The sequence below is a fragment of the Lissotriton vulgaris genome, chromosome 7, assembly GCF_964263255.1.
Source record: "Lissotriton vulgaris chromosome 7, aLisVul1.2, whole genome shotgun sequence".
NCBI lineage: Eukaryota > Metazoa > Chordata > Amphibia > Caudata > Salamandridae > Lissotriton > Lissotriton vulgaris.
This window is the reverse complement of record NC_141695.1, coordinates 1,060,484,268-1,060,509,179: the sequence shown is the minus strand read 5'-3', so window position 1 is coordinate 1,060,509,179 and position 24,912 is coordinate 1,060,484,268.

Below are 24,912 nucleotides of genomic sequence, written 5' to 3'. Positions count from 1 at the left end.
ATGCGATACTATGCCCTTGTCCAAAAATGTATGTGGGTCAAACCACACAAAAAGCAAAAACTCGGATCAGCCAGCATTGCAGTCGGATTAGATGTGGGACACCCAATGCACCATTAGTGGAACACTTTAAAGAAAAGAATCATACGGAAGATGACATTCGCTGGACAATACTCAAGGCTGTCAAATTACCACCCAGAGGCGGCAACCTGGCACAACTTCTGAATCGCGAAGAACTTAAGAGTATCATTCAATTTGATACAATACGGACTGGCCTCAACAGGAATGAGGATTGGACTAAACTGTTATGAAGTGTTCAGTAAGAACAGAATAACCTAAATACAGAGCACTCTAATGGACAATTGGTGTTGTAGCCAAAGCCTTATTCCTATAATTGCTGTTTGTGATCACGTGCAATTTTTATGCCCTCAATTCAGTCACAAGTGAGAAATTCTAGTGTTTAACTACAACCCTGTACATTTATGTGAATTGTTGCTTGTGAAGTCATGTAATGTTTTATATTAAGTCACTTTGGGGTCTACTTTTCACTTTCACTATCTCTTCCCCCACTCGAGCACTTCACCACTCCAAGATGGCCGCTAGTCTCGACCCGTGTCGCGTGGTCACGTGACCACCACCTGACACCAGCGCATTAATGTTGCGACGCTTTCACCCCCGTCCTTACAGACCAGCGCGATTATCCGGACTGTCTCCTGCCACCTCGCTGCCCTTGCGGACTAATTGCTGCTAAGCGGTAAGCCTTGTAATTTTACATAGGTTCCTGTGCATTAACCCTAGTTGGCTACTCTTTTAACAACTCCATCCATTTTATCACAGCGGATCTCTTTACCGTAAGACCGCCTGAAGGGAAGAAACCGTATCTGCAAAATTAACTTCTTGGGGCGGTTTCAAGCGCCTTTCATTGGTAAGCACCATTACCATCGGCCACGGCCATCTCATTAGTTCACTTATTGTTTGGTTTACGAGCTTTCATCCCTTCTTCCCCTAGCGTTACCGGCTGCTCCATTCTGTACGAGCACTTCAAGCGCCGTATGTAAATTATATAAACAGTACCCTCGTGACCGAGGTAAGCACGCACTACTGCTGAATGACAACTCCTTATGCATGCTAGCCGCATCCGCCGTTCTGCATGGTTCCTAGTTTTCAATCAACCCCATCGGCATGAAACTCAAAAACTTGCCAGCAGCAACTCGTCGCTGTGCCGGTGTTAATGGCAACTTCTCAGTTATCAGTCAATATCCCATCTGCATGTTAATCACATGGCACAAAAGACTCGAAATTGCCACTCTTTAGTGTTTCGGTCACCTTAAAGACGTGATGATACCACTGATATCTGAGGTGGTTCATATCAGGCACATGCCATGCCTGCCCATTCACAATGCTCCTTCACAGCCACAACGTGTGTTCACTGTCACACCCCGCGCTTGCTTTTTTTTCCCACAGGGGCATTGCGCTTCCCCAAAGGACACCACTGATCTCTGAGTTGGTTCACATCAGGCACATGCCAAGCCTGACCATTTAAATTGCTAATGCCCCCTCACAGTCACAACGTGTGCTCACTGCCGCACTCCGTGCCTGCCTTATTTTCAACTGGTGCACTGCGTTTCCGAAAATGCAAAATGTAATAATGCTGATAATGTCTGCAAGACCTTTCCCTTTATTTTCCTGTTTTCTACTCTTTCCACAGGCGTATTGAATTTTACCAGGCAAAATATAAACTATTTTAGTCCTGATGATGATCCGTTAAATTGAGCAATGGATCGAAACGCCGTCGACTTGTATAAATAGACATACATGTAACTAATATGTATTGCTATGTATAGTCTATGCTGGAGAACACTATTTCATTGATATAACGAGTGTCCAGGTTGCTCTTCTCTTTTGCCTGTATACTCTATTTTTCCTTCCCCCCCCTCTTCCATTTCTTCTATTACTTTCCCTCTAACGAGTACGGCACAGGAGTGTGCCTCACTTTCAAATTACCTACCTGTATTAAATTTTATCTCTTTATCAAAATAAATCCCCGGTCCGGCTGGACAGGATTTTATGTATGGTTACCATTGTGTTCTATACTGCATTTATTTCTATTTGTCAATTTGCTCTGGACCCTTGTTGTGTGATAACCAGAATCCAAGTGAGTCTCATCAACGTTGTGTGTGTGTGTGCTTTTTGCAGCGTGAGACCTTCATGAGGATTGCCTTCTTAACGTGCACCCAGAGTTAAAGTGAGTTTCAGCGACGCTGTGTGCGTGTTCTTCGTGCAGCCTCGGACCTTCATGTGGAGTGCCGGGTGATCGTACACCCGAAGCTCAAGGGAGTCTCAGCGACTCTGTGTGCATGTGCCCTGTGGCAGCCTGAGATCTTCGTAGCCGTAGCGCCTGGACCGGCAGCCCCAGAGGAGCTGAGTCGACTCCTGGGGTGAGGTGCAGGCTCGGAGGGAGACGCTCTCGGCCTCACTCTCATTCCGGCAGCGCTAGCCTCTGCTTTGTCTCGTATTGTGGCCCGCATTGCCAAGGGAGTGGCAGTTCCGGGGCCAGAATGCGGGATGCACTTTTTGTTACACCATACTTGTACTGGGGGCAATTTCTGACTGCGAGTCAGAAGGAGTGGCGGAGAGACCATCTAAGGCACAGTGAGTTTATTACACATTATCTTATTCCTGTATAACGGAGTACCTGATTGTCGTATTACAGGTTGCATCATTTTTACATGACGGAGTACCTGATTAGTGTTTTCGTTTAGTGTATGACGCATGGCATTATTTTTACATTGCAAAGTGCCTGATTGTTGTGTTATGCATTGCATAATTTTTACATTGCAAAGGGCCTGATTCTAGCATTACAAACTGCATAACATGGTATTAGGATTACAGTGGAATGTTTAGAAGTGCTCATTAATATCGCCTGAACTTAAAAGGGCTGGCTGGCTGGCCTAACAACCAGCCAGGAGAAATATTACACATACTCATATGTTGAATTTATATTGTGTGGTCTTATCATATATCTTTTTATATAAAATGTATACTCGTTTTTATAAAACTCGTGTGGAGTCTATTTGTGGTGTCATGATTGGGTTGCTGTGAGCGTGGTTGCAAATACTTTACACATTGCTTTGAAGATAAGCCTGGCTGCTCGTGCCAAGCTACCAAGTTGGTGAGCGGGGGCTGTCTCAGAAGGTGACCTTCCTTTCCCTGGCATGGAACTGCGGGTCCCTATTTGGCCTAAGGTACCTACCTCAGCCAACCAGGGATCTCGGGTCTAACAGGTACCTTCCCGCAATTGCGACCCTCCACAACCTACGTGACTCCCCACCTCGCCACCCATGAGCCATGCCAGCTGCCACTGGATCAGGCCTCTTTGATCTCAGGGCTAGGCATTTGACATGGAGTGATCAGGAAAGGCCAGGTTGGATCTGCTGATCAACAATGATCTGGGGTGTTTGTTATAGTTTTGAGATGCAGTTTGGTGTCAGACAACGGGGCACTCCTGCCCACTCAACTTCCCAGTGGTCCTCTGAAATAATCAGCCCTGAACACGATTATTGTACTTTCCTACATATTGTACAAATATGGAGACATCAACTTTGATTAGGTAAATAGTAAGATAAACTATAATAAAAGCTTTGATTTCGGGTGCAGCAAGTTGGCCAGCATATTATTTACCAGGAACTAGCCAGGTGCTAGGATGGTACAAGGTCGCTGTAGATGCTTTACATTCTGGCACTGATAAGAGCAATCTAGGCAAGCATGAAAACATTCCCTTATTGGCCAAACTCCTTCTCGGTTTAGAGTCCCGAGCATTTATTAAAGTTCCTTTAGAAGTAGCACAGATTTAGCGTCCTCTTCAAAGGCGGAAGGGGGTATCAGGTATGTATGTTGGGGTTGCAAAGAGAGTGAGCTGTGACCTGTAGCCAGATATGGATATGTTGCATATAATTGGGCAATATAATCAAAGTTAAAAGAATTGCTTAAATAGAAATACAGCAAAGACAGGGCCTTATTTCCAGGGGCGGCTGGTATTAAGGGGCGTTGGGGGCGTTGCCCCGCCTACCAGCATCGGAGAAAACTAATGGGAGAAAATGAACTCCAATGGAGCAGTTTAAAGAATTGCTCACTGCTTGGGGCTCCCCCATTTAAAGTTAAACTATGTAAAATAAATATATATATTTATTTACTTACTTAAACTTCTTTGTCCCGAAGAGTCTTCCTGCTCAATGTGCGCATGGGTAAAGGCTGGGCGAGAACTATTCCTCACTGCATAAATCGTCATTGTTTAATCCCGAGCACCTCACTTCACACAGTCTCTACTGCAGATCATCTCACTGGACACATAATCCATAGCCTCTCGCAGAACACGTCTTCTAGACTTCTATCCCAGTGCCCTGGCTGATCTGAAGCCTTTAACTGCACACACCGTCTACCGAGTCCAGAGCCTCCCACTTTATCTACCTGCTAGTGCTACTGCTCCTTCCTCCAGGTCTCACTGCATACATGTTTTACTCTCCAAAGTCCCTCAGTCACTACACACAGCGTCTACTCCCGGTCCGCTCACTGCACATACCAACCATCTGGACTTCTACCTGCACAGCTAACTGCCAAAGCGCACCTCTGCCTCTCTCCCTGCCCATACAAACTGTGGGACCACCCTGCCTGTGCCACAGCCACCTCCGCATGAATGGCATCCCTCCCTGCACACCCCGTCATAACTCCCTGCGCATGCGGTGCCTCTCCCTTCCTTTACACGCCAGCATCTGGCGTGTAAAGAAAAGGAGAGGCACCGACCTGTACGGAGGGGTCAGCCACACAGGGCCCACACTGGTGATGGGGTCACTGGCGGTGCCCCTGTTGGCAAAGCTCCGGGACCGTTCCTGAAGCTTCCTAGACTGGTTGGGCCATGCACTTCCTGAAGCTCAAACTGCAGCTCCTGGTGTCTCAGCTGGCCCTGCTGGTGCGGCTCACTATCTCTAATTACTACGTTTTTGGCCATTGGCATCTTTCGGCGAGACCAGGCTTTGTAATTAAACACTCAATTCTCTTCTGGTTACTGTTTATTAAGAACCATGAGGCGTGAGTAGAAACTAACTTTCCTTGGACTCGGAATGATTTCTTCAAGGCGCCAAGCCTACCCATGACGTGAGTCACATCTTTTTAGCCTCGCCGCCTGTCCGCTTGACCTGCATGGCTTCAGTACATCGTGCATGTTCCCCTGCCTGCTCTCCTCATTCACCGTTATGTAACTTACCAGCAATTTTTTCACATTTTAGGTTTCCGAAAAATCGTCTGTTTTCATTTTTACCATTGCCTTTCTATCTGTATCTGCTTTAATTATCAGTGCTTGTTCATTAAGACTGCTTCAGAACATATTTAAAGGGCTTTCCTCAAATAATTATTGTAATTTGTAATTACCATTTAAACTGTCTGACTCCATTCCTTAGCTCATGCAGTTTAATTTAGATGATGACATTACTTAAAATTCTGTACTGATAATTTATTTATTTAAAAGCTATCGCTGTATAAAGGCATGCTGTCATCTCTTGAGTTTTTTTTACACCGCGTTTTATATAGCAAACTTGACCCGAATCGGAAATCAGAGCGCTTTACATACAACCAGTTGCATTACATGAGGACACATTCATTTGTGTTAGGCACGCGGAGATTACGTGATTTTCCCTGAGTCGCAGGTTCATTGCCGAGACTCAAACCCAATTCCCCAGATTCGAGGTTGACCACTGTAGGCGTTAGGCAAACTCCTCTCCCCAATACATTGATTTGACCAGAAACTGACATGTAGAATTGTAAGAAAGACACTTTATCTCTTTAGCACCTCACCTCTTTTTTTATCCTCTTTAATGTCCCCTCTAATAAATAGATGTTTTGCCTAAGCAGTGTAATCCCAAAAATGGGAGTGAACCTGCCATTATTGATGCGCTGAAACCAGCCCTGCGGAACACAAGGCTCATGCATGTCATCTGTAAAGGTGTAGTATGTTACTGGTGGTCGTGCCGGTTGGAGCACACTGTCGCTAATATATTACTAAAGGATGGTGCAGTAGCGCACTGTCATTCATAAATAGCACATTTCCACTGATAAAGGCATTACATTTTCTCAAACATGCAATTCTATGGATAAATATTATAAACCAATAATTTGCCCACTGTTTTTTTAAATGTATTTTATAAAGAACTCTCCCGAATCTCCCGTATGATAGTTGGGCTCACTCACTTCATGACGTAACACTCATCCCTGACTTTTACGCCCTACCACTTTCAAATGTCACCGGCCGCCACTGCTTATTTTCAGCTAGAAGCTCAAATGAAGTGCTCAAAATCAACCTCTTTCATTTTTATTCAGCTGTTCTGGTTGTAATTTGCATTTGAGATGATGATGTCATTTTTGTTGGGTTTCTTTTGTACGTGATTTATACAAACACTAGCAGCCCGTCCCGACGTTGTCCGGGATCAATCATGGCTCAGGACCCAGCCCCACCCTGACGTTGTGTAACCTGCCCACGTCACTGCTCACGTCACTTTTTCCTGCTGTAATGCCCCGTTTGGTACCTGCCCACGTCACTGGCCACGTCACTTTTTCATCCTGTAATGCCCCTTTTGCTACCCGCTCCACTTTGTACGCTTTTGTCACCTGCACACGTTTCTTTTTCCTCCTGTTAACCTGCCCACGTCACTGCCCATGTCACTTTTTCCTCCCTGTAATGCCCTGTTTCACTTTTTTGTCCTGTAATGGCCCGTTTGCTCCCCGCTCCACTTTGTACGCTTTTGTCACCTGCACACGTTTCTTTTTCCTCCTGTTAACCTGCCCACATCACTGCCCACGTCACTTTTTCCTCCCTGTAATGCCCTGTTTCACTTTTTTGTCCTGTAATGGGCCGTTTGCTCCCCGCTCCACTTTGTACGCTTTTGTCACCTGCACACGTTTCCTTTTCCTCCTGTTAACCTGCCCACGTTACTTTTTCCTGCACACGTTTGTTTTTCCTCCGGTAACTGTGGCTCGCTCACCGCTCCTCCCTGCCGCCGCTCCTACCTCACGTTTGCTTTGCTGACTGGTAACTTGGCGCCCTACCACATCCGACACTGACCGCTCCTCCCCGCCGCCGCTCCTCGCTGTCTGCCCGCCGATCCTCACTGTCTGTCCGCCGGTCATGTCCGCTGCTCCCCTGATCTCTGCCGCTCCTCGGCAATGCTCCTCCCCGCGCTGATCTCCGCCGCTCCTCCCCGCAGTGTTCTCTGCCGCTCCTGTACGCCGCTCCTCGCGTGTACGCCGCTCCTGATGTCAGCACGCACATCGCGACCGGCGCTACTTTGAAAGGACTACTTTTTTTTAACTTATTTTTTTTAATAACGTATTTATTTTTAATTTATATAGCCTATGTCCATCTGTACACCCTGAGGATTACAACGATGTATCGGGTGTGTGGATTGGCGCTGTGGTTCCAGAGTTTACCCGCCTCAAAGCCTCAAAGTTCTTCCTTTATAATAGTAGTATAGATATAGATAAATTGTGTGTTCATTGTTTGGAAAGCATTACGGGCTACCGTTTCATGGCAGTGGTTTTGGGAGCGGCGTTCATTCCCCGAAGAGCTGCTTATCTAATTCCCATGATCAGTTCTGATCAAAGGTCTACCATCCACCACTTCCTACTTGTCAAAGCATATCAGCCGCCTGGTTGGATGGCAGTGAGTGATAGCACACTTCTTGATTATACTAACAAGCACAGACCTTTAATGAATAACAGCCACACAGGGCCCGCACTGGTGATGGGGTCACTGGCGGTGCCCCTGTTGGCAAAGCTCCGGGACCGTTCCTGAAGCTTCCTAGACTGGTTGGGCCATGCACTTCCTGCAGCTCAAACTGCAGCTCCTGGTGTCTCAGCTGGCCCTGCTGGTGCGGCTCACTATCTCTAATTACTACGTTTTTGGCCATTGGCATCTTTCGGCGAGACCAGGCTTTGTAATTAAACACTCAATTCTCTTCTGTTTACTGCTTATTAAGAACCGTGAGGCGTGAGTAGAAACTAACTTTCCTTGGACTCGGAATGATTTCTTCAAGGCGCCAAGCCTACCCATGACGTGAGTCACATCTTTTTAGCCTCGCCGCCTGTCCGCTTGACCTGCATGGCTTCAGTACATCGTGCATGTTCCCCTGCCTGTGTTCCCCTGCCTGCTCTCCTCATTCACCGTTATGTAACTTACCAGCAATTTTTTCACATTTTAGGTTTCCGAAAAATCGTCTGTTTTCATTTTTACCATTGCCTTTCTATCTGTATCTGCTTTAATTATCAGTCCTTGTTCATTAAAACTGCTTCAGAACATATTTAAAGGGCTTTCCTCAAATAATTATTGTAATTTGTAATTGCCATTTAAACTGTCTGACTCCATTCCTTAGCTCATGCAGTTGAATTTAGATGATGACATTACTTAAAATCCTGTACTGATAATTTATTTATTTAAAAGCTATCGCTGTATAAAGGCATGCTGTCATCTCTTGAGTTTTTTTTACACCGCGTTTTATATAGAAAACTTGACCCGAATCGGAAATCAGAGCGCTTTACATACAACCATTTGCATTACATGAGGACACATTCATTTGTGTTAGGCACGGGGAGATTAAATGATTTTCCCAGAGTCGCAGGTTCATTGCCGAGCCTCAAACCCAATTCCCCAGATTCGAAGTTGACCTCTGTAGGCGTTAGGCAAACTCCTCTCCCCAATACATTGATTTGACCAGAAACTGACATGTAGAATTGTAAGAAAGACACTTTAACTCTTTAGCACCTCACCTCTTTTTTTATCCTCTTTAATGTCCCCTCTAATAAATAGATGTTTTGCCTAAGCAGTGTAATCCCAAAAATGGGAGTGAACTTGCCATTATTGATGCGCTGAAACCAGCCCTGCGGAACACAAGGCTCATGCATGTCATCTGTAAGGGTGTAGTATGTTACTGGTGGTCGTGCCGGTTGGAGCACACTGTCGCTAATATATTACTAAAGGATGGTGCAGTAGCGCACTGTCATTCATAAATAGCACATTTCCACTGATAAAGGCATTACATTTTCTCAAACATGCAATTCTATGGATAAATATTATAAACCAATAATTTGCCCACTGTTTTTTCAAATGTATTTTATAAAGAACTCTCCCGAATCTCCCGTATTATAGTTGGGCTCACTCACTTCATGACGTAACACTCATCCCTGACTTTTACGCCCTACCACTTTCAAATGTCACCGGCCGCCACTGCTTATTTTCAGCTAGAAGCTCAAATGAAGTGCTCAAAATCAACCTCTTTCATTTTTATTCAGCTGTTCTGGTTGTAATTTGCATTTGAGATGATGATGTCATTTTTGTTGGGTTTCTTTTGTACGTGATTTATACAAACACTAGCAGCCCGTCCCGACGTTGTCCGGGAGCAATCATGGCTCAGGACCCCCGCCCACCCTGACGTTGTGTAACCTGCCCACGTCACTGCTCACGTCACTTTTTCCTGCTGTAATGCCCCGTTTGGTACCTGCCAACGTCACTGGCCACGTCACTTTTTCGTCCTGTAAAGCCCCTTTTGCTACCCGCTCCACTTTGTACGCTTTTGTCACCTGCACACGTTTCTTTTTCCTCCTGTTAACCTGCCCACGTCACTGCCCACGTCACTTTTTCCTCCCTGTAATGCCCTGTTTCACTTTTTTGTCCTGTAATGGCCCGTTTGCTCCCCGCTCCACTTTGTACGCTTTTGTCACCTGCACATGTTTCTTTTTCCTCCTGTTAACCTGCCCATGTCACTGCCCACGTCACTTTTTCCTCCCTGTAATGCCCTGTTTCACTTTTTTGTCCTGTAATGGGCCGTTTGCTCCCCGCTCCACTTTGTACGCTTTTGTCACCTGCACACGTTTCTTTTTCCTCCTGTTAACCTGCCCACGTTACTTTTTCCTGCACACGTTTGTTTTTCCTCCGGTAACTGTGGCTCGCTCACCGCTCCTCCCTGCCGCCGCTCCTACCTCACGTTTGCTTTGCTGACTGGTAACTTGGCGCCCTACCACATCCGCCGCTGACCGCTCCTCCCCGCCGCCGCTCCTCACTGTCTGCCCGCCGAACCTCACCGTCTGTCGGCCGGTCATGTCCGCTGCTCCCCTGATCTCTGCCGCTCCTCGGCACTGCTCCTCCCCGCGCTGATCTCCGCCGCTCCTCCCCGCAGTGTTCTCCGCCGCTCCTGTACGCCGCTCCTGATGTCAGCACCCACATCGCGACCGGTGCTACTTTGAAAGGACTACTTTTTTTTAACTTATTTTTTTTAATAACATATTTATTTTAAATGTATATAGCCTATGTCCATCTGTACACCCTGAGGATTACAACGATGTATCGGGTGTGTGGATTGGCGCTGTGGTTCCAGAGTTTACCCGCTTCAAAGCCTCAAAGTTCTTCCTTTATAATAGTAGTATAGATATAGATAAATTGTGTGTTCATTGTTTGAAAGCATTACGGGCTACTGTTTCATGGCAGTGGTTTTGGGAGCGGCGTTCATTCCCCGAAGAGCTGCTTATCTAATTCCCATGATCAGTTCTGATCAAAGATCTACCATCCACCACTTCCTACTTGTCAAAGCATATCAGCCGCCTGGTTGGATGGCAGTGAGTGATAGCACACTTCTTGATTATACTAACAAGCACAGACCTTTAATGAATAACATCGTGACATAGTGAATCAGTGTGAAGTCAAAATGCATGCTTTTAAATCCACGATGCAAATCACAAGATGGAAAGCGGTTTAAAGCTTTTTAAATAGAGATTTTGGAAAATACTGCTTTTCAGCAGCTCACTGTCGCTTTGCCTGTCTTCTACCTGAATATATCAGCCCCCCGGCCCCATCTGCAGTGTGGACATTATCCAGGATACCAATGCTTGATTGATTTCATGTCATGTTCACATTGTTTTGACTGCTTCAATAGCTCGTAGATCCTCATAGAAGATGGTTCATGGTTGAGGTCTACTGTTTAGCGAATTTGTTTCTAGTGTTTACTTTTAATGTTTTAATGTTATCTCTCACGTGGTTGTTTGCTGTTCTTCTAGGTCCACTGCGAGTTTAAAAGAGGAAAGCATATGCCGAATTGCAGGTCCGTTTATTTTGGTTAATTTCCTACAGAAATTCAGTACAGTGGCAACACCGTTATACGTCTTTGTTAATTTTTTCCACATAATAACAGTATTAACTCGCTATTTCATATATTGCGCTTCATACCGTGCTACTGTTTCGAAGCGCTGTAAATAACAGTTGTAGCCATTACCAATTTATGGTACTCAGTTTCGGGATCGGGAAGGAATGAGGGCTAAAGATGGCCAGAGACAGAAGGGTGACTGGACGTGTCTCCTATATCCACATTCTTAGTCCAGGGGTTGTGGTGTTTTTGCAGCGTCTGCCATAATAATAGACACGTCATGAAGTTACCTTTCGTTCATAAAATAACCACTTCCTACGTCAATCGCCCGGAGCACTGGAGAAGCCTTTTACCTCAAACCTCCACTTCCGAGGCGAATGGTTGAAAGGAGGAGTCGGCAAAGCTTCCTCCTGCCCTTGCCTCCCCTCCTTGCCCCCGATAATTTGGCGAGCGCTTTGGTATTGGTTTCCTGGTCATTCAGGATTCAGCTGGAGCCCTAATTTACACATCAGCCACCCAAGGAGGCAGGAATCACATCAGCAGCCACTCTGCATAATTAATGAGCTGATGCTGCAACAATAGCAACAGCAGGGCCCTTCACCGACACTGCAGCGCCCTGTGGAACGCCGCCATCCAGATCCAATTAGAAGACCGCTTCAGCCTCAGAATGCGCGCACTTCTGCAGCGAGCCCTGTAATTATAACACAGTCCCTTATCTGCCACTGCTAAAACGCCAATATAAACATTCTGACGAATTTCAGATGGCATTCAAGTTGAGATGTGTGCTCATATCAAGGTTAGTTTACAAATAGCCAACATTCATAGGCAGGGGGTTTCAGAGAGTTGGTAAAGCACTGGTGCAAAAACAGAGAGCAGTGCTTAATGTGTGCCAGGGTTGCTGGTGGTAGGAAGCGGCATGGTCCTGGATTTATTTTTTTGTCATCAGACTTCGACCCTGGCTGAGCAAAAGAGAGATAGACAGAATATTGAGACGAGACAGAAGGAGGAAGCTAAAGATAGGAAAACGGAAACAAGGTGAGAAAGTAGGAATGTAAAAGAAGCTGAGGAAGCGAGATAAAGACACATGAAGTGTACGTGATGTAGGTAGGATAAACATTTGGCAGTCACGGTATTATTTAACCCCTTCACTGTGGCGGCTATTCTGCCGCAGTGCTAAGGGGGCGGGGCGGAAGAACGGCGGGCGCATGCTGGTGACGGAACTGCCCCGTCACCAGCGTCGGTTGCGCTGTGCTTATGACGGAGCGATTCTGTCATGGCCCCGCCCGCTCAATAGAACGCTCAGCGCAGGCGCGGAATTTGCGCCGCGCATGAGCGGCGGGCGGGCCATGACGAAACCGCTCCGTCATCAGCACAGCGCCACCGCAGCGGATGACGGAGCATTCCGTCATCAGCACGGAAGAGGTTAACACCAGCATTCAACAGCGCTGGCAGCTGGCCGCTAAGAAAACGGTCGGCCTCCTAAATTGTTTTTAAAATTTGGGGATTGATGTACAAAGCAATACCAAATCGGTAATAACCAGTTGCACACTGGTTACTGACCGCACAAATGGCGTTTTTGAATATATCAAAAGCATTTGTTGCACTATTTTTCCGAACCGACAGGTTACCGAATCGCTATTTTAGCAACCAGAGTTTGCGAGTCACTGTTACGGCTTCCCAAATAGACTGTATCAACCATTCGCAAATTCTGAATAGTCGCAAAATGTAGATTTAGCATGTGCACATTGGAAAACATCCATTACAATGCAGTCATTACAACGCACTAGTTTAAAATGCATGCCGTTACAACGCAGACATTACAACACATGTCACTACAACCCATGCCTTTACCACGCATACTATTACAACGCATGCCATTACAACTCATTATAAGGTGAGTAATGGAGATTTTTTTTCACTTTTAGAGTGGGTATAGGTTTTGGGGTACATGGGAATAGTAATTTTTACCCCTACACTATCCAACACTTACACTACTGTTACCCTAAAAGTATTACACATGGTAATGGTATGCATTATAATGGCATGCGTTGTAATGGAATGCGTTCTAATGGTAGTTTATAAAAATGCGTTGTAATGGCATGCGTTGTAAAATCATGCGATGCAATGGTAGCTGCAATGTAAAAACCGTGTTGTAAAATCATGCATTGTAATTGTTTGTACTGTAACGTCATATATTCATGCAAATTACCATCAACTCTGAAAAGGTGGTAACCAGGTGCAACATATATAAAAAGGCCCAAGATGCATCATGGTGTTCCACAATGGCAGCGCTGTATGTGATTGCGAGGTGGATGCAGATTTTTAATGCCTGTCATAGAAGGAGGAGAAGACAGGACACAATATTTAGAGTGATTAGCTAGCAACAACTGTTCACAGGGAACTAATTTTCAAGAAACAATCTTTTTTTTGCAAGTTTTGACCTTGTGTTTATTTATTCATAAACAGAGAAAAATAAATCGAGTTTGGTATATGGTAGACTCCATCTACTTTACTTAATTATAAAATACAATATTAATTGATACTGAGAAGAAGTAGCCTGAGGGATATAATACTTTTGACTAATTTCAGCAAAAATGCGTGATATATGTATTCATGATTCATGCCACAAGTGTTGTTCCTAATGCTAGCACACTATCGTGGTGCAGAAAAATTACTTCAAAGTTGATGTCGTTTTTCACCAAAGTTGGTGCAGGTAGTGCTTTTATTTCTAGACACTTGTATTTGGGTTTAGCCCTTAATCAGAAGAAAGCAGAGAAAAGTCATCTGTGGTTGCTGAAATGCTGCCCATGTCTTCACAGTTCACACTACCACTCCACAGGCAGTGGCAGCTCCTCCGTTAAGGCGGAGGAGTGTCGCCCAACTGCTTTGCAGCAATGAAAGAAAGGAAACATAAAATGATAATAATGATAATAACTTATCATTTTATTTGTTCCTGCTGCAACAGCATGGTTTCAGGGCGGTGCTGCTCTGCTCACAGTGTGTGGGCACACTGAAGTGCACATGGCGCTTTGGCCGGCCGGCCTTCTTGGGCCCGCCAAACATTCATGCACACTTAGTATGTTCTCCACCCAGGCTGCATTATGCCCCAACTTTGGTGAAAAACTACAGCTGATATTCAAGTAATTACAAACACTGTACTGCATTTACCCTAATGCTAATGGGAGAACTGTGCTGTGATATGAGGCAGTGTGCTCCCGGTAGACAGTCAAAATATCGAGTTGGAAATATCGACCTACCATAATATCGAGTCTGAAATATCGAAGGAGCATAATATCGAAGACAAGAATATCGTAGGACAGAATATCGACCCAAGGTAAGTAATATCGAAATACTTAATATCGATGTAAGTAATATCGAAGTTAGTAATATCGATAGCATATATATCGATGTTAATAATTTCGATGACACTAATATCGATATTTGTATTATTTTATAGTTTTTTATTATGTATGTGTTATATGTTTAATTTAAGTATTTAAAATAATTACTATTATATGTGTATACATTTTCTATAATAATATATAAATTTATAAGGAAATTTGATGTTTTAGTACCGGAGCGGGTTGTGGGTTTATAGGGGAATAGGGTGGGAAGTAATTTAATTATGGTAAGTTAATTAATAATTAGTAGGATTAATTAATTAATTATAATTACTTGCTAATTAATATTGATTAATTGGGAAATAATTAATTGATTAATTGATATATATTTTCTGTAGCGGGATGTAGGTTTATAGGGGAATAGGGTGGGGAGTAATTTAATAATAATTAATTAATTAATGTATGTTTTTAAATATTTATAACTAATTAATTGGCAAATAATTAATATTAATTAGTTAATTAATTAATATAATTTTGTACATATTTTAAATTAGTAATTAATTGGTAATTAAATAATATTAATTAGTTAATTACATTAATTAGAGTGATTTATTTATATATATAATTTTTAGTTACTGTTAATTAATTAATTGGGGAAAAATGATATTAATTATTAAATTATATTAATTACAGCTTATGTGCTAATATATTTACTTTATTGTTATTGTTAATTAATTATTAATTGCTAATTAAATAATATTATTTAACTTTGGGTTAAGGAGTATTTTTAGGGTTCAGGGTCATTTTTGGGTTTTTGGGTAAAGGGGTATTTTTAGTGTACAGGGTCAGTTTTCAGTTTTTGGGTAAAGGGGTATTTTTAGGGTTCAGGGTCAGTTTTCAGTTTTTGGGTAAAGGGGTATTTTTAGGGTTCAGGGTCAGTTTTCAGTTTTTGGGTAAAGGGGTATTTTTAGGGTTCAGGGTCAGTTTTCAGTTCAAGGGTAAAGGGTTATTTTTAGAGTTCAGGGTCAGTTTTCAGTTCTTGGGTAAAGGGGTATTTTTAGGGTTCAGGGTCAGTTTTCAGTTCATGGGTAAAGGGGTATTTTTAGGGTTCAGGGTCAGTTTTCAGTTCTTGGGTAAAGGGGTATTTTTAGCGTTCAGGGTCAGTTTTCAGTTCTTGGGTAAAGGGGTATTTTTAGGCTTCAGGGTCAGTTTTCAGTTTTTCGGTAAAGGGGTATTTTTAGGGTTCAGGGTCAGTTTTCAGTTGTTGGGTAAAGGGGTATTTTTAGGGTTCAGGGTCAGTTTTCAGTTTTTGGGTAAAGGGGTATTTTTAGGGTTCAGGGTCAGTTTTCAGTTCGTGCGTAAAGGGGTGTTTTTTGGGTTCAGGGTCAGTTTTCTCGACTGTTGCACTCTCTGGAGTGGGAATAGTAATTTTATCCCTACGCTATCAAACGCTTTCCCTACTGTTCCACTCTCTGGAGTAGGAATAGTAATTTTTACCCTTACGCTATCCAACGTTTTATATAATTAATTGTTAAAATATCACATGTTTATTTTATTTTTTATATTACTTACATTTTATTTATGTTATTGTTTTATGTTTGTAAATGTATTAGTAAATTAGAATATATTTCATTAATTTATAAATTAGTAAATTAATTATTAATACTTATTGTTCAGTACATATATATTATATCTTTACTGTATATATTTAATTAATGTATTATTAATATATATGTATTATTTATTAATTTTAAACATTATTAGATACTTTTAAATATGTTTTATTTATTAGTGTTATATACTTACTTTTACATTTATATATATAAAAAAAAAATCGATATTTTTAACATCGATATTTTTTACATCGATATTATTTTTTCGATATTTTTGTACTTACCATGTTGTAGATAGGATGTCGATATTTTTGCCCTCGATATTGTTGACTCGATATTCTTGTAGGTCGATATTTCTGAGGTCGAAATTCTGTCAGTGATCCGTGCTCCCATCCCCCTTCTATCAAAACGTCTCCCTTGAGCTAGCGAGCAGACGAGCTTTTGGAGATGCATCTGTGCACCAGTGAGAGGTACTCAGACCTGCGAGGACTGTGGGAGTATACTTAGCAACCCCTGATATAATTCATCTTTTTGATCTCTACTGGTGAAGGGTAAAATCCACAAACACATGACCACAGATTTAGAGCACTATCTGCACCAACTCTGGTGAAAACTACAGCTAATTTTCAAGTAAGCGCAAACACTGTACTACATTTAACATAATGCTACGGGGAGAACTGTGCTGTCATGTAGGGCAGTGTGCCCCCATCAACCTTCTATATCTGGCATGACGATTAAATGTACATTATGTACTTCAATCACAAACTGATGCTTGTCCGTCTTTTTTGGTTTCTTAATTATGCTTGTTTCATGGGCTAGGTTTTAAAAGGCATTTAGGTGGCATATTATTATTTTGATTGGCTAGCTGTAGTATGCAAATGCACCATTTGTTAACCAGCTGTTAAGCGTTTCTTCTCCTCTGCAGATTAGTCAGTTACCCCTTGAATGTATTTGCAGATGCTTAAGTTAACCAAAAATGCATTAGTGATGGCCAGGCCTCAAATACATGCAATAGCCCTGCACTGCCTACTCAACATTTAGAACAGCTGCCTGATGGCACGGGAAACATCCTGTGCAGCTTATTGGGCCATGGATATGTGCAGTGTAATACATTGTCTGTAAAACGTCAAACCCCATGTTTCTAGATATGATTTTCATGATATGTGTCACTGATGTTTTCCAAACAGCCTGCACTACTCTTATGTGTCGCCTTCTTTCCAAGAGGTATAGGTTGGTGTGCTTGTTTTATGTGCCTGATAAGTACCCCAGAACTTCTGCCACAAGCTTTATTCTCATGAGAAAAAAGTGAAGCCTTTCGGTGAATGTTTATTGCTCATGTAAATATAAAATATATACAATTGAATAAATAGTCGCAACTTGTAATAGACAGATCAGGGACCAGGGTCAGGGTTCCCCATGAATCTTTCGTTTGCGAGGCACTGGAGTCAGAGACCTATTTTCCTTCTCATTAATGCGGATACGGCATTCTTGTTACAGGCCTATATGACTCTTTATCAAGCATTGACCCAAGGGATCTATGGCCCAGATTATTTTAGTACTTGTTTGGAGACAAGCTTATGCCCATATTTTTACAGCTTAGGAAACAGCAGAATCAGAAGAGGATTATTAACCCAAAGGTTTTCCTAGTGATCTTAGAGTCCAGCTGTTAAGTACTCTTCCACACCATCTCATTATTTCTTACAAGGAGCACCCTCCCTTTCTTACAGTGACAAAGGTATGCAGGAACACCTTTAACCTCAAAGAGGGAATTCCTGGAGAGAAACGAGTGGGCACGGACATGAAGGATTCCATCTGAGCAATGGTAGGTTTTCTTGCATGAGAGCTTGTTTCTTGGGAAGGGTGTTTGACAGTCTCTTAAACGTTCTTCAATTGGTTATTTTGGTGTATACGACAGACTGTTATTCTGAGGCAGTTCAGTTGCTTCTTCATCTCCATTCTCTGTTGTTTCTTCAGCTTTGGCATCTCAATAAGAGGGTTGTTCAGGATCTGTAGCTTAAAGCAATGGAAGAAGCCATTCTGATGGAGACCCCAGTTATTATCTGCTATTTGTTTCTTGTCTTATATGCAGATGTCGGTTGATGTATCACTGATAAAAGTGCAATTATTCTGTTGCATTGCCCACCCCTTACATTTCAAAATGCAAGATGCGAATGTCCTGTTCGCCTCCTTTCTGGGTAGATAGGATATTAAGGTGATCAGCAATTGGATGTGCAATAATTGCCTAAAGCTTATTTTGGGGAAAAATGAAGTATTACCATTTGGCAACAATAGTTCCTTCTGGTCCCTCACTTGGTGGCTACAACAATCAGGCGCCCTGCCCACCCCCATGTCTAAGTTGAGAAACCTTGTCATTATCTTTGATGATAAACTGACCTTCGAGAAAAACATCAATGCTTTGACCTCCTCTTCCTTTTTCATTCTAAAGATTCTGAGGAAGATCGTCCCCTTCATTCCACAAGATTTTCAAAAACTGGCGGTTACTGCTCTTGTGCTCTCGAAGCTCGACTGCAATGCACTTTATGTCAACTTGCAGCAGAAACTTCTAAATAGGCTACAAGTCTTGCAAAAATGCTGCTGCTCATTTCTAACTAAGAATCCCTAAATACCATTCTGGCTCGCTTGCCCTAGCCCACCTTCACTGGTTCCTGATATATAAATCCCTTTTTATCACCTTCAAAGTTTTTAATGGCATTGACCCTGACTACCTGCAACAAAAATGTATTCAGTACCATCCTTCCAGAACTTTGCATTCCTCATCAGCATGCAATGTCATGGTCCCCAAAACTAAAACGTTAATTGAGGTGGCAGAAGCTTTATCTACTGTGCAGCAAAAGATGTAAATCCTTGCCTTTCTCTCTTAAGGCCTGTACTAGCCTTTATGCTTTCAGAAAAGGCCTGAAAACTTGGTTTTTTTTATCAATAACCTCCTTTTGGGACTTGTTCCTCTGCTTGGTACTGTGGTCTTTTCATTTGTCTCCTCTACACCAGGCAATGCCCTGATGCCCTCAAGCAGTAGTTGCACTTCATAAATAATTACTTCATTTATTTTTCACTTCAAGTCCATAATTCACAACCTCCCACACTGCAAATAAAGGTGCGGTTTTGAGTGAAAAGATTTGATCTGTCTATTTTGTTTTTGGGCATTTTCCTTTGCAGGCACTTGGCCCATTCTCACAAGAGGGCTACCATTTTTATAGGGAGAAGTATGGGAATGCTAAATGATAGGAATTGTGTGGATCTGGACAGCATCCAGAACTTTCTCTCACATAAATATGAGAAACCTGTTTTTTTAGCCGAAGTTTAAGGTTTGTAAGATATTTTGGGTAAGAAAATATCATGAGATTAAAGACAGATACACCATTCTGGACTCCCATGGGTGTTTAGTTTTCAGAAATGTCTGAGTTTTGTAGGTTTCCCAGTGTGACATTGGAGCCTGGGCCTAAATTCCAGAGCTTACCCCATCACCAAACAAGGTTGTTTTCTCTTAAATGTTTTAACTTCTAAAGTTCTTGTTTAGGGCATTTTGTGTCATGGCCATAAGGCCCAGCCACACAGGTGGGGTACTTTTTTTAACTGAGAGAAATTTGGGTATACTGTGCAGTAGGAATTTTGTGAATCCCTTCAGTTTCCGGAACTTTACTCTCACAGAAATGTGCATAAAATGCACCCTTTTTAAATCAAGGTTTGAGGTTTACAAGGCTTATGGGTAAGAAAATATCATGGCACCCACACAAGTGAGACTGCCCTAAATGCTGAGGGGTATCTAGTCTTCAGTAATGTCTGGGTTTGGTAGGTTTCTCTTGGTGGTGGCTGAGCTAGGGCCAAATTCAGCAGATACCAACATTGTAAAAAAGCTTTCATTTTGGTGGGTGAAATGTTGTCTCCAAGTCACATTTTTGGCTGTTTTGTGTTGAGCAAGCTTGACCCAGTCAAACAAGTCAAGTACCATTTGTATGAGAGAGGTGTGGGAACACGGAATAGTAGAACATTTGTTATTACCAATTGGATTTCCCTGCATTTTTAGCTTTAAATGTAAGCCAGTATGCAAGAAGGATGACATTTTGCAAAATGCCTTCAGAAACAAAATAGTATGGGTAACCCAAAATTCAGAGCTCTACAAATAATTACAGTTTCTAAACTTAGTATCTTTTGGACATTTCAGAAATACATAGATTCCCTTCATATCCATTTTTTATTCATTAGATTTTACCATATTAATTGCTACATGGTCAGTACATCATGGAAAATTGTTATCAGCCTAGATGTTGGACTGGGCTATTGAATGTTTTTGGAAAACCAACAAGCCTACATAACATTGTGACAGAAGGGTCTGATGAACGTAAGAGTATATTGCTTTTGTAAACCAGCCACTGGGACAAATAAAATTTTTTGGCCTGATTACGATGGCAGTGGGACCACCACTGACAGCCCATCAGTAGCGGTCCCTCCGCCATTGGACCATGTAAGACGCACACCACATTAGGGTGGTGGGCAGATGTTCGGGGCGGAAAGACCGTCGAACACTAATTTGATGGGCTCAAAGAGCCCGTCGGACCGTCAGACGGTCTGTAATGCCTACAATGGTGGCAGTGCCTGCTCAGGCACCGTCGTAGGCTATACAATGTCAGTTGCTGCCGGCCGTTTCATGGTGGTTAACCCGCCATGAGAAGGCTGGTGAAAAGTGACTTCGGGGGCCCTTAGCAGGCCCTCTTTGCACCGCATGGTGCCTGCCATAGTGCAGGGATATGCAGAATTAGTATTTTTTTGTACTACAGTGTGTGCTGCAGCCCACAGCACATGCTGCAATACAAAAGATACACATTGCAACCGCCTTGAAGGCAGTCGCATTGTGATTCCAGTAGCGGGACCGCCAACAGATAGTCTGGTGGTCCTGTTTCCGAATGGATGGCTGTCGTATAAAGGTCCGACCCCCATCCTAATGAGACCCTTGGTCACCAATTGCTTTTTTCCTACTTATTTTCATTTTATATTTAATTTTTACAATTATTTAATGGGGAAAATGTTCAGGGATCTACACAAGTGACCCATTACTGAATTAGGATTTTTTTATTCTTTTTGTAAATCTATAGTGTTTAAGGATCATCCATGGGTTTTACATCTGTTTCCACCACAAACTGCAAGTAGGTCGAACCCACAAGAATTAGAAATAATTAACTACCGTTCAGAAAAATGCAAATCTCTGGTAAAAAAAATATATATGTCATGTTTTTTCAGACAGCTATGTTTGTTCCTGGAAGTCGGGAAGATGATGTTAGCACAGCAAACCTTTTGTTGATTCCATTTATAGAAAAACCAACTAAATGCTTGTTAGTACAGCACTTTTACCATTTTTTCCACAACCCCCCCAAATATTTAACTATATTTTGGCTATTTTCTCAGTGACCTCCAGGGGAATCCCCATATCCCGGTAATCATTTGAATCGTCAAGATGCTGGAAAAGGGAACAAAGATTTGGCTTGAATAAATTGGATAAAAAAAAGTAATGAAGTCGAAGTGCCCGAAAAATAAAAAAAAATGGCTCAGCCCTGGGGGTAGAAAAGCCTCGGTAGCTAAGGGAGTTAAACTGACGCTAAGTTAGGAATCAATACCCCTCTGCATATACTTAAATTCTAAAATGGGTTGTGACGTCATATGCGTGACCTACAACAGCACAGTACAAAAGTGAGATTGAATTTTTTCAGCCGCAGTGGCCCCCTTTTTTCTTACTTAAAGAGGTGGAGAGAAACATAAGCTGAGTTTGTTTATTTGACCGGCCTGTTGTCAGCCTGAGTCCTATAGGGGGTATAATAAATCCTTATGTTTTTTTAAACAAATGAAATTATTCTCCGACGGTGAATGGAGGGCAGGAGTGCAACTTTTTCATCCTTTTTCAGTGTGGGGTATATTTATCTCCATGGAAAGAAAAGTGGCAATGAGATTTATGCCTTTGAATGGATGTCTTTAAGTCCCCCATACCTCCAGGGCTTCAAGTGAGCTTGGATCCCATGACAGGCGAGTCAACATTATAAGCCCTTAGAGGAGGCTGAGTGGCTTGTGGGTATTCTCAAGTGGGTGTGCTTTGAGGACGCTGTTACCACAGCTTACATTAGCTGCTGAAGGGACTCGGCCTGTGAGTGATGCCCTGGGATGACCTATGACCCGCGCAGCTTCACTTTGTAAAGATCTGAAGCCTGGATGACCACAGTGCTAGGAAATGGAGCGGGCCTTTGTATTCGGATGAAAAAGAACACAAACACGATGTATTCTGTAAAAAAAGAAAAAATGGAGTCAAGCAAAATGGGGACCCCCAGATAGACAAAAAAGGGAAGAAAGGAGCACTTATGGTTATATTTTGGAAACAAATGCGAGCAACTGAATCTCACATTGTTTTTGTATAGAATATATGGACACGAAAAAGGAATAAGAAGACACTTTGTTTTATGTCTTCATTGAAAAAGAAAAATGCAGAATACGTATCAAAAGTCCGGACTCGTTTTCAGGGAATTAAGTCTGGGTGCATTTCTTCTGCGGGTTCAAAACTCCTTAGCGTTCTCTTTGTGAGCAGCCAACCAAACTGATTTGCGGTTTGGGAATGAACATTAACCCGTAATTATTTCCTCACCATATTTCACCTGCTGCTGTACCTGTTATTGCACTAGCTGGTCCTATCACTGAAGGATGGATGGAGCAGAAATCCAACACTTTAAATGCAAATGTTGTTCTGCACATGAACTGTATACAGCAAAGGCTGGGCGACAGGACGTGTCAGTTAGCCCAGAGTTTGAAAAATGCATAATACCCTAACATTAAAATGCCACACTTTTGTAACCACCAGGATGCAAGCATAAATATTTTGACAAATGGACCCAACCCCTTCCACCGCCAGAAGTCTAAAAGAAACGTTTTCTGCATTTTGTCAGCATGGCTGTTTTCAAATAATGCATAGGCAGCATTTGTTACCAGTAATAATATCGATCATCATTTTGAATAAATTAACTCTCTCATTTTCCAATTCTGTGAAAGTGGGGTCGCCTTTCTAAATGTTGAACCTCACTAGATTGAATTTTTTATGAAAATAATAAATAATGCAATTTCATTATAAGTAAGAATAATTTTCATTAAGAACTTCCGTGGCTGTAGAAATCTACTCCGTGGTGAAGGATTTTATAATTGCTTAGAAAGATCAATTAATAACCCTTGTTAAAACATGCAGAAACTTTAACATTCTCTGCAAAGCTTAAGTTCAAAAGATGTTATTGCTGCAATCCAAAACATCAGAACTGCTAGATTTATCAAATTACAGTTACCTACACAGCCATGTCAAACGATAACAACAATATTCAACAACATGGTGCCCTAAAGAGTTTTTATAGAAATAAAAGTTTGTAATTTCATTCAAAAGTGTTTCAATAAAGATTGTATGGGTGTTAACTCCTTCATGCAGTACCAGTGCCTGTATCTAGATGCCCTAACTTCAATTACACAAAAAACAGGAATTGCTGAAGATTGCTGTGCCCGGTGAGCAGGGGATACAGGACATGGTCTTTGGCAAGTCTTGGGACAAGTACAGTTTGTCCACCATGATTACTGGCCATTGCACGAGGCTTGTACAGAAGGCACTATGCACAGTGCATGGTTTTTCAACCATGTTCTCTGATCAATACCTCTGCCTTCAATTTCTGGCCGTCGACACTGGGTAAAGGATCCCTTTTCACAACACCTTCTGAGCACAGTCTGCATCCATGTTCATCGCTATAGACAAAGTGCATGATCTTGGGGCCTTTGTATCACTTCTCAGTATTGTGTCCAAGAAACACAGGGCATAGTGACCTCTGGCCATGCCCTTAGCCAATACACTGTGCTGCGTCAAATAGAGAGGGCAGGATTGTGGACTATCAAGATATGGCGCATTCATGCTCTCTCCTTGTGCCGGCGCACTTAGTGTAGCCTAGCGCCAATACAACGATTCAGAAAAGGGGGTGGTGATGAACAGAGTGTCTGAATTAAGCAGACCACTCTTACCCAGTCCAAAGATCAGGGCTTGATCCATCACCGTTATTTATCTCACTGCACCATCCCAGTTCAGAACCTGGCTATATGCAAATCAGTCTGTCCCTGGCCCAGTGCATCATGGGAACAGGGCAGACTAAACTACCAAGCCAATTCTTCACCAGAAAGGAGACAAGCTACCGGGGACCGGTTTCTGGCATTTCAGCCGTCGTCGGCCCGGCTTGCTTGAATCCTGATGGTGCAGTGAGAAAGGGACTCATGTCTGAGTATACCCTGCCACACCTATAGTGGCCAAAAACGATTCAGAAAAGGGGGTGGTGATGAACAGAGTGTCTGAATGAAGCAGACCACTCTTACCCAGTCCAAAGATCAGGGCTTGATCCATCACCGTTATTTATCTCACTGCACCATCCCAGTTCAGAACCTGGCTATATGCAAATCAGTCTGTCCCTGGCCCAGTGCATCATGGGAACAGGGCTGACTAAACTACCAAGCCAATTCTTCACCAGAAAGGAGACAAGCTACCGGGGACCGGTTTCTGGCATTTCAGCCGTCGTCGGCCCGGCTTGCTTGAATCCTGATGGTGCAGTGAGAAAGGGACTCATGTCTGAGTATACCCTGCCACACCTATAGTGGCCAAAAACGATTCAGAAAAGGGGGTGGTGATGAACAGAGTGTCTGAATTAAGCAGACCACTCTTACCCAGTCCAAAGATCAGGGCTTGATCCATCACCGTTATTTATCTCACTGCAC